At 29.8% G+C, this 11,338-nt stretch overlaps 1 long non-coding RNA gene across 1 annotated transcript; it reads right to left on the bottom strand.

Annotated features, from left to right (window-relative positions):
- Positions 1 to 4,434: 4,434 nt before the first annotated feature.
- LOC115883284 lies at positions 4,435 to 6,487 on the bottom strand. Its single transcript, XR_004050363.1, has 2 exons — positions 6,407 to 6,487; positions 4,435 to 4,793 (listed from the first exon to the last, which is right to left on the bottom strand). It is a non-coding gene; the product is annotated as an uncharacterized LOC115883284 (long non-coding RNA).
- Between the last annotated feature and the right edge of the window lie 4,851 nt (positions 6,488 to 11,338).

Genomic DNA, 11,338 nt, shown 5'->3' on the forward strand with positions numbered 1-11,338 from the left:
AGAGCTATGCTTCGCTCAGGAGCCTCGCTATTTTGCTCGGGATTGAACGAATAGACGCGCAGCGTTGCCTTGTTTCGTGTGTACTTTCTTGATAGTTTTAAATTATAGTTTTAAATATTATCTATTGCTATAATCAGTCTTTCCGTTCTCCGCACTCCGTAGTTTACATATAATATTATCTTATATAATTCCCGTGTTACAGTTTTGGTTACCGTACTCCTCCGAAACGGCTTAACCGATTTTGATGAAATTTTATATGTATATTCAGTAGGTCTGAGAATAGGTAGTTATATATTTTTTATACCCTTAAGTGATAAGGGTAGTCCACCCCTATTTTTTATTTTGTGAAAAAAAAATATTTTTAATTTTTTTTATTTGGCATTAAAAAATACAAACAACACTAAATTTTCACCGTTCTACCATCATCCCCTATTTTTTAATAGGGGTTGTTTTTTTAAGTTTTTTGTTACCATCTCCGAAACGGCTTAACCGATTTTGATAAAATTTTATATGTATAGTCAGTACGTCTAAGAATAGGTTGTTATCTATTTTTATACCCTTAACAGATAAGGGTAGCCGAGAGGGTAGCCCACCCTCATTTTTTTAGTTTTTGAAAAGAAAAAAATGTTTTTATTTTTTTATTTGGCATTAAGAAATACAAACAACCCTAAATTTTCACCGTTCTGCTATCATCCCTTATTTTTAATAGGGGTTGTTTTTTTATGTTTTTTTTGTTGCCATCTCCGAAACGGCTTGGCCGATTTTGATGAAATTTTATATGTATATTGAGTAGGTCTGAAAATAGGTTGTTATATATTTTTTATACCCTTAAGTGATAAGGGTAGCCCACCCCCATTTTTTTTTATTTTTTGAAAAAAAAAATATTTTAATTTTTTTTATTTGGCCTTAAAAAATGCAAACAACTCTAAATTTTCACCGTTCTACCATCATCCCCTATTTTCTAATAGGGGTTGTTTTTTTGTTACCATCTCTGAAACGGCTTGGCCGATTTTGATGAAATTTTATTATGTATATTGAGTAGGTCTGAAAATGGTTTGTTATCTATTTTTTATACCCTTAAGTGATAAGGGTAGCCTATTCCCATTTTTTTTTATATTTTGAAAAAAAATATTTTTTTATTTTTTTATTTTGCATTAAAAAATACAAAGAACCCAAAATTTTCACCGTTCTACCATCATCCCCTATTTTTTAATAGGGGTTGTTTTTTTAAATTTTTTGTTACCATCCCCGAAACGGCTAGACCGATTTTGATAAAATTTTATATGTATATTCAGTACGTCTAAGAATAGGTTGTTATCTATTTTTTTATACCCATAACTGATAAGGGTAGCAGAGAGGGTAGCCCACCCTCATTTTTTTAGTTTTGAAGAAAAAATGTTTTTTATTTTTATTTGGCATTAAGAAATACACACAACCCTAAATTTTTCACCGTTCTGCTATCATCCCTATTTTTAATGAGGGGTTGTTTCTTTGTTGCCATCTCCGGGAACGGCTTGGCCGATTTGATGAAATTTTATATGTATATTGAGTAGGTCTGAAAATAGGTTGTTATATATTTTTTATACCCTTAAAGTGATAAAGGGTAGCCCACCCCCATTTTTTTATTTTTGAAAAAAATATTTTAATTTTTTTATTTGGCATTAAAAATACAAAACAACCCTAAATTCTCACCGTTCTACCATCATCCCCTATTTTTTAATGAGGGATGTTTAATTTTTTGTTACCATCTCCGAAACGGCTTGATCGATTTTGATGAAATTTTATATGTATATTCAGTAGGTCTGAGAATACGTTGTTATCTATTTATACCCTTAAGGGATAAGGGTAGCCCACCCCCATTTTTTTTATTTTTTTGAAAAATGAAATATATATTTTTTTTATTTGGCATTAAAAAATACAAACAACCCTAAATTTTCACCGTTCTACCATCATCCCCTATTTTTAATAGGGGTTGTTTAAGTTTTTTGTTGTTCCCATCTCCCAAACGGCTTGACCGATTTTGATAAAATTTTATGTATATTCAGTACGTCTAATAGGTTGTTATTTGTTCTTATGCCCTTAAGTGATAAGGGTAGCCGAGGGGGTAGCCCACCCTCATTTTTATTTTGAAAAAAAATGTTACTGTTGGCCTCAAAAATGAAACAACTCTAAATTTTCACCGTTCTACCATCATCCCCTATTTTGCTTTTGTATATATATATATATATATATATATATATATATATATATATATATATATATATATATATATATAACTATATATATATATATATATATATATATATATATATATATATATATATATATATATATATATATATATATATATGCTGCTATATATAACCATATATATATATATGCTGCTATATATAAATATATATAATTATATATATATATTTATATTGAGGGTGATGAAGCATATTCCGCTAATTACTTAAATGGGGTGGCATTGGTCATATATATATATATATATATATATATATATATATATATATATATATATATATATATATATATATATATATATATATATATATATATCTTAATAAACAAAAAAAGCGTATTATGTTGTGTTGTCCTTATTACCACTTATAGCATAGACCATGCTTATTTGAGAAAATACAACAATTTTTGAAATAAACACGATTTAAAATTCAGAATTGGGCAAAGTCACTCCACTTCACGGTACCCTTAAGTGATAAGGCTAGCCGAGAGGGTAGCCCACCTTCATTTTTTTTATTTTTGAAAAAAAAATTTTTTTTTTATTTGGCCTTAATAAATACAAACAACTCTAAATTTTCACCGTTCTATCATCATCCTCTACTTTCTAATAGGGGTTGTTTTTTTTATTACCATCTCCGATTTTGATGAAATTTTATTATGTATATTGAGTAGGTCTGAAAATAGTTTGTTATCTATTTTTTATACCCTTAAGTGATAATTCCCATTTTTTTATATTTTGAAAATAAATATTTTTTTATTTTGCATTAAAAATACAAAGAACCCAAAATTTTCACCGTTCTACCATCATCCCCTATTTTTTAATAGGTGTTGTTTTTTTAAATTTTTTGTTACCATCCCCGAAACGGCTAGACCGATTTTGATAAAATTTTATATGTATATCCAGTACGTCTAAGAATAGGTTGTTATCTATTCTTATACCCTTAAATGATAAGGGTAACCGAGAGGATAGCCCACCCTCATTTTTTTTATTTTTGAAAAAAAAAAAAATTTTTATTTGGCCTCAAAAAATACAAACAACTCTAAATTTTCACCGTTTTACCATCATCCCCTATTTTCTAATAGGGGTTGTTTTTTTGTTACCATCTACGAAACGGCTTGGCCGATTTTTATGACGTTTTATTATTATATTGAGTAGGTCTGAAAATAGTTTGTTATCTACTATACCCTTAAATGATAAGAGATAGCCCACCCCATTTTTTATTTTTGAAAAAAAATATTTTATTTTTTATTATGTATTTTTTAGTGGGTCTGAAAATAGTTTGTTATCTATTTTTATACCCTTAAGTGATAAAGGTAGCCCCATTACCATTTTTTATATTTTGAAAAAATATGTTTTTTATTTTGCATTAAAAAATACAAAAGGGCAAAATTTTCACCGTTCTACCATCATCCCCAATAGGGGTTGTTTAAATTTTTTGTTCATCCCGAAACGGCTAGACCAATTTTGATAAAATTATATATGTATATTCAGTAGGTCTGTGGTTTGGTTTGGTTTTGGTCACAACCATAGACTTAGAATAAAATATAGACTGAGCATCTCATTCATAAATAGCTGGAACATGCGGTCAGACAATGTCTTGTTATTGTTGTGTTATTATTTTAGGTTATAACGAGTGCGACACGAGCGATAGATAGGTTGTCTCTGTCGTAACGGTCGTTCCCTGACGACTCTGCCGAAAAACACAACACTGTCTTTCGTTTCTCAAGTACACCTGAACTCTCCCTATCATAGCCGGGTATTTTTTTTATTTTAATGAAGCTATAATTAAATTAAAAATATATCGTATTTAAACTTTTTTATGTTTTATTAAGGTTTAGGACAGGTTTTTTAAATAAAAATTTAGAAAAAACGTCTTAGAGTCCAAAAAGGATAAAAATAATAAAATACACGTTATAGAGGAAATTTTATAATCGAAATTACGTAATTTTTGAAATTAATAGTAAATTATTAATTTTAGTCAAACATTTACAACCCCTAATATTAATCAAAACAGGATCTATTCCACAGATATAATAGAATCGGCGACAGGGAGAGAAAAAAAAAATATGATTGTTGTAATTTTTTTTCTGGTTAAGTGATGTCTTATTATGTAAATTAGAGAAAACATAAATCTGTTCCATTAAAGCAAGGAAGGTGATAGGAAGTGGATAAAATGAAAACTACATTTATTTAACTCGTTACTGTCTTTATTATAGAGTAAGTATAATAATGGTAATGGTGACTATACTTTATTCAATGGAAATATGCACCAAATTCAAACAAATATAAAAGGCATGAGTATAAACAGTATTACTACAGTAATATTGAACATTGGTTCAAAAATATTACATTAATATAATACAATATTACTGTAGGTATTACTGTCAACGTGCAAGCTTGTTTGAAGCTTGATGTATTTGTATGCGCTTGGTACATCTTGGCGTTGGAAAATGTATAGAAAATTATTAAGAAAAACTAGTACGTAATGGGGGATATCTTGATATACAGAGTGGTCGGAATTGTATTCAGGAAACTTTGGCAGCATAATCTGCAAATAAAATCAGTAAAAAAAATAGTATAAATTTATGTCCTAAAATGCTTCGTTTCAGAGATACAGAGTGTAGAAATTTCATTTTTATTTCGCTTTTTTCCAAATAATTTATGAAGAATGTATTGATTAATTCGTTTCCAAATATCTTGAGAACTATACTTGTGGCGAGTGTCAACAAGAGACCTTATTAAGTAAAAAACGTTGGAAATGTAAATTTTTCTCAGTAGTTTTATATAGATACAGACAAAAAGTATTACTCTTCAAATAACTTAAAAAATATGTAGGTGGCGCCCCCTATTAGTAAAAGTCAAATTGACATCTAAATCTAATTTTTCATGTCAAAAAACTCCCAAACGCCAATTTTCGTCCAAATATTGACGTCACTTCAGAAATTATTTGGAAAAAAATCGAAATAAAAATGAAACTTCTACACCCTGTATCTCCGAAACGAAGCATTTTAAAAACTTACAAGTTCATTTTTTTAGAAAGCCAATGCAACATTTCTGAGTTTCAAATAAAGATAAAAAACAGTAAAACATATAATAATAATATGTAAATTATTTTCTTGGATACATACATATATGGCAAATAATAACAGATTGTTTTATTAAAGATTTACGTTTTGGTTAATTCTAAAACTATCTTCAGATTATATGTGATATTACTTAAGTGATATTACATTATAAAAGAAAAAATGAAAATTATACCTTATAATCGAAAAAAAACGGCGTCAGCGATGGCTATGAAATGAAGATCGCTGTCATTTTATATGTAAAATTATATGGAGTATGTATCGATGGTTTTTTCCAAGCCAACTGGACGCCGTTTTTTTCGATCATACGGTATTACAAATTAATAATAGATTAACAGTCGAGAAAAAAAAAGAAAAAACTCTAGGTAAGTACTGGATAAATTTTAAAATGGCATATTTATTTTATCTTTGTTTAATATAAAAAAAACGAAATATCTACCTGGTTTACATAACCCTGTATAATTTGTGAAATAATAATGGACAAAAATGCAAGCGGTAAGAAAAATATTTACAAAAAATATGTACTTGTTTACATTTCTGGACCATTGTTCGTCATTTTTGTTATCATAATGGTGACCCTATCATAAAAACGTAGTTATTTCTATACCTGATGTGAAACTATAGGGAAAAAGTAATGTTTGTAAAATATTTTAGTCTTGAAAAAAAATAAGGAATGTTTGGTATTTTAAAATGTTTGGTAGCTTGTAATTTTTTCGACTTTCTCGATTGTTTATAGTTTATAATAAGCCTTAAAAATTGTTGTTTCATAATGGAATATCATTCTGGAATTCCTGTATGTTATTTTAGATTCTAAGGATGGTTTTAGAATAAAAAGAAACACATTTTTCATAAAAAAAAGCATTAAATTAACCAATGCCCAAGAAAATAATGTGTCTACTTCTTATGTACTTAATAATGTATCTACTCGTTATATTAATAACGAGGTTAGTAAGAACCTTTACGTAAATGATAAATATAAAAAATACAGATTTTCCAGGGTTTATAATTTACTAAATTATTATCTAAATAAGCGCCTTTCTACAACGCCACTGACGCCAAAATAGTAAATTTGACTTACCTGTGGAATGTTGTTCCAGGACTTAAATAGTCCAATTTCTTACAAATTTGGCACTGACGAACCATGTTTTATAGTTTTTAAGCCAAAAGTAATCGAAATAAACACTAAACCGACACTATAAACTAAGAAAATCCAAAAAATAAAATAAACACTAAATAATAATTCATTACAAACTAAGAAAGGTAAAAAGTAAATAAAATAAACACTAAATAAATCACTACACACTAAGAAAATCAGATCAAAAAATACAAAATCAAAACATCAATAAAGAAAACAATAAAATAGCCATGGAGAAACTGTGACAACAAGGTTTGCGACACGTGCTACTCTACTATGGCTCTACTACGAGAGAATAAAGAATGAACAGGCGACCCGGCGATTGATGGGTGTTGCCAAATTGTAAAGAATTTGTCATTTTTTAAATAGTCTCCGACTTATAATTTAGTAGTATAGGGACTATTTAATACATCTTTCTGCTATTAAACACTACATTATTAAAATACAGTTTTAATATCTCAATATATAATAATATTATAACAAAAAAAAATATTAATAATATTTTAGACGTGACAACATAGGCTGGAGGCGAAAGACTCAGACGGCCGAGGTCAGCTGCACCCAGGAGTAAACATGTTTACAAAAATTAATATTTGACCGCGCTTAAATGTAAATAGTGTAGTCTATATTTTATTCTAAGTCTATGGTCACAACCTATTCCCAGGTTATCTATTTTTTATACCCCTAAGTGATAAGAGTGGTCCACCCCAACTTTTTTTTATTTTTTAGACAATTTTTTTTATTTTAATTGTTTTATAGAGGGTACTTATTTTTAGGGGTGCATGTCAAAAATTTTCTTCTGGTACTCACTTTCATCACTTATGGGACCTCTGTACAAAATTGCATACTCCTAGTCCTAGAACGGATTTTACATAAAAATTATACAAATTTTTACCCTTAGTTTTATCCCCTTAAGGAATGAATTCCAAAAATTGCTCTAATTATTCAATTACGCTACATAATAAACCTCTGTGCAAGTTCTCATATTCCTTGAACAGAATTTATTGTTCCAGAACGTTCAACCCCTCATTTCACACCCTTAGAGGGCGAATTTCCAAAAATTGCTTCTTAGTGCTAAATTACGTTACATAAGGAACGCCTGCAAAATTCATACTTCTAAAACCGATTTTAACAAATATTTGCACAAATTTTCATCCCTTATTTTTTAGTGGATGCATGCCTAAAATTCGCTTCTAGGTACTCACTTTCATCATTTAAGGGACCTCTGAACAGAATTTCATACTCCTAGTCCTAGAACGGATTTTACATAAAATATTATACAAATTTTCACCCCTAGTTTTACCCCCTTAAGGAATGAATTCCAAAAATCGCTCTAATTATTCAATTACGCTACATAAGGAACCTCTGTGCAAATTTTCATATTCCTTCAACAGAATTGTTTCAGAACGTTCACCCCTCATTTCACACCCTTAGAGGGCGAATTTCCAAAAATTGCTTCTCAGTGGTAAATTACGTTACATAAGGAACGTCTGCAAAATTCATACTTCTAAAACCGATTTTAACAAATTTTTGTACAAATTTTCATCCCTTATTTTTTAGGGAATGCATGCCTAAAATTCGCTTCTAGGTACTCACTTTCATCATTTAAGGGACCTCTGAACAAAATTTCATACTCCTAGTCCTAGAACGGATTTTACATAAAATATTATACAAATTTTCACCCCTAGTTTTACCCCCTTATCCTTCAACAGAATTGTTTCAGAACGTTCACCCCTCATTTCACACCCTTAGAGGGCGAATTTCCAAAAAGTGCTACTTAGTGCTAAATTACGTTACATAAGGAACGTCTGTGCAGAATTTCATACTTCTAAAACTGATTGTAACAAACTTTTGTACAAATTTTCATCCCTTATTTCTAGGGGATGAATGTCAAAAATTAGCTTCTGGGTACTCACTTTCGTCACTTAAGGAAACTCTGTACAAAATTTCATACTCCTAGAACTAACATTTTTTGTACAAAATTTCACCCCCCAGTTTCACTACCCTTAGGCTATACATTTCCAAAAATCGCTTATCAATGTTCAAATGCGCCACATCTGTGCAAAAGTTTCATACTCCTAGTAGATACATATTTTTTTTGTATAATTACACCCCTTTATCTAGTTATTCGACCCCTTATGGGTCGAATTTTAAAAAATTACTTAGTAGTGCTCATCTTAGTTATATAGCTCCCCTTAATTAATATTCTCTGTATTTACTCCAGTTTCCTAATACTAGCACAGATAACACATAATCATACTAGTTAATTTTTTATTGGAATAGAAGTAATTTTTATTAGAAGGTACAAAAAAATTAAAAATCTAAAATTTTCTTAAGCTATGTTTTTATAGCCTTAGGATGCCTCATGTACTAACGAATACGAAATATATAATCAATACATATTTCTTTAAATATCGAGAAATAAAATATGTTTTGGCAACACCGTACGAAATATCGCCGAGCGTAGTCCTCAAAATTTAAAATATTAGCATTTTCAGGCTTCGATTATGGTCAAAAGCGCCACCGTGTGACAAATCACTAAAGCTTCCACACGAGAGTTCTTAAAACTCTAATATTCTTTGGTAAAATCTCGATTAGCTCATTTATTTGGTCGTGTAAGATTCATAGTAATTTCAAAACCTATTTATTAAATTTAAAAATGAATCGTATGCTACCTGCTTGAAGTTAGAATCCGATTTAGATGAAAAAACTGTTTCAATCTCTAATACTCAAAATCTGTGCGATAGTTTTGAACATAATTCCGGTAGTCCGGTAGTTTCTTGTTCCGCTAACAAACAACCAATTTCATCTTGGGGTATTAAATTTAATGGCGATTCGAAAAGCGTTTATTATTTTTTAGAAAGAGTTTCTGATTTAGCTCAAGCCCGTAATTTTTCCGAAATAGAATTATTTAACTCAGCTGTTGAATTTTTTATAGGCGATGCTTTTGTTTGGTATCGTAGTATAAGATCCATTGATACTGATTGGCAAAGTTTATTTAAAAGAACGATTTTTACCTCCGTATGCAGATGACGACATTTGGGAGCAGATAAGACAGAGAAAGCAGAAAAGAAATGAATCTATAACTATTTTTGTTGCTCATTTAGAGAACTTAATTTCCCGTTTATCTTAAAAAGAAGAAGTCGTGCAGTTTCAGTTGAAATTCTACCTTTGTTTTCTAAAAAAGTTAGTGATAATAGACCTTATATAGGGTGCTACAAATTCGAGGTCTCGGAAACAGTAAGAGATACGAAGATGGTTAAATTAGGGCAAAGTTGCGCTTTAGAATGTTCACCAAGATGCCATCAAAAAAGTTTTAAAAATTTCAAGGATTGCTGATTCTCATGCCTACTTTATTAGGGCTATCTGATAGTATTTTTAGATTTTCAAATTAGCTGATAATTTGTGAGATACAGAGGCCAACTTAATTTTTTTAAATACGGATCTGCATTTTTTATTTGAAGTTTTGAAAGAACTCGGTCTCCTGAGTACAGTGATATGTCACACTTGATACTTTTTTTGTTTTAGGTACCTTAACAATAACAAAACTATTTAATTATTATTTACAATAATTTCAAGTCCGACTCTAGTTTTTTAAATTATTTAATCTGATTATATTCATCGCAACAATATGGATCAGTGCTAATTAACATTGAAGATTCAAATAAATATTACCCAGGTCAGCAATTTAAAAATATTATTTTTATTTTTTTTATTGTGAATTTGAAATCTCAGTGTACGATCTAATAATATGCATAATATTAATCGTAGTTATTATAAATAAATCAACTTCTACAAACTAGTTTCTAAAACTAGTATATGCTCTACATGTTCGAAAGAGTTACCACCATCCCTAATGCACAAATGTATTTTTCGTTCAATCTTATTTATAGCTCTTTGAACATATATTCTTCTTATACTTCCGAATGCATTCTGTACTCTTTGTTGTAAATATTGAAATGTATTGTCACTTTTTGTATTTCACTTTTAAAAATGACGTCAAGTAATGCCCAATAATTTTATATTATTTTTATTATTTGATTGTATTTGATTTTCGGTATTCAATGTTTTACCCCACGTTATTATTAAGTTTGAAAGCTTACCAATATTGTAACGACGAATAGATTAAATATTTAAAAAAAACAGAGCCGGATTTGAAGTTAGTTGAATTAAATTGTGTTCAAATGTCCGAAACAAAAAGAATATTAAGTGTGGCATATCATTGTACTCAGGAGAGTGAGTTTGTAACGTTTTTAGTTCATTACATGTTTTTTTTATATATAATATATGATGTCTGGCCTATCATCACCGGATTCCCTCTCGTTCAGGCCAGATAGATTATTTGACGCATAATTTTTACGTTCCCTGGTCGCCAACCCTGTGATCATTCGACACAACCCTGTTGCTATTCTGTGAAGGCGCGCGTTGTCAACATCGCTTCTGTCAACTCTCCGTGCTTAACCTCAATTTGTTTTGACGCTCTGTTTTATCCCAGCTTTTAGAAATGGTGATTATTTAAATCTTGCTGTATAATCTGAATCAGCTGCTATTTCGAAGCAACAGGTAAAGATGAGATATTGTCCTTTTAGATTCGATATTATTATTGAATATTTTTAGGGTAGAGTTACGGATGTCCCAACTTGTATTTGTGTTTTGCTGACACGTTGGCGTCCCTTTTCTTTTGTCCTCCAGAATGTCACATGGAAGAAAGGACATGTTGTTTATTATTTATTGAGCCCTCCGAAGTGTTTCGAGGTAGGTTTATTTTGTTTATTAGACCTTGTTTGGTTTTAAACAAGAGTTTCGTGTTCTTAGGGTCTTACGGACGGACTATTTACAAGGTACGGGCATTATCCAAGGTCCTAGTATTCCCTT

The sequence above is a fragment of the Sitophilus oryzae genome, unplaced genomic scaffold (genome assembly GCF_002938485.1).
Source record: "Sitophilus oryzae breed Bouriz unplaced genomic scaffold, Soryzae_2.0 scaffold_1868_pilon_pilon, whole genome shotgun sequence".
Classification (NCBI taxonomy): Eukaryota; Metazoa; Arthropoda; class Insecta; order Coleoptera; family Curculionidae; genus Sitophilus; species Sitophilus oryzae.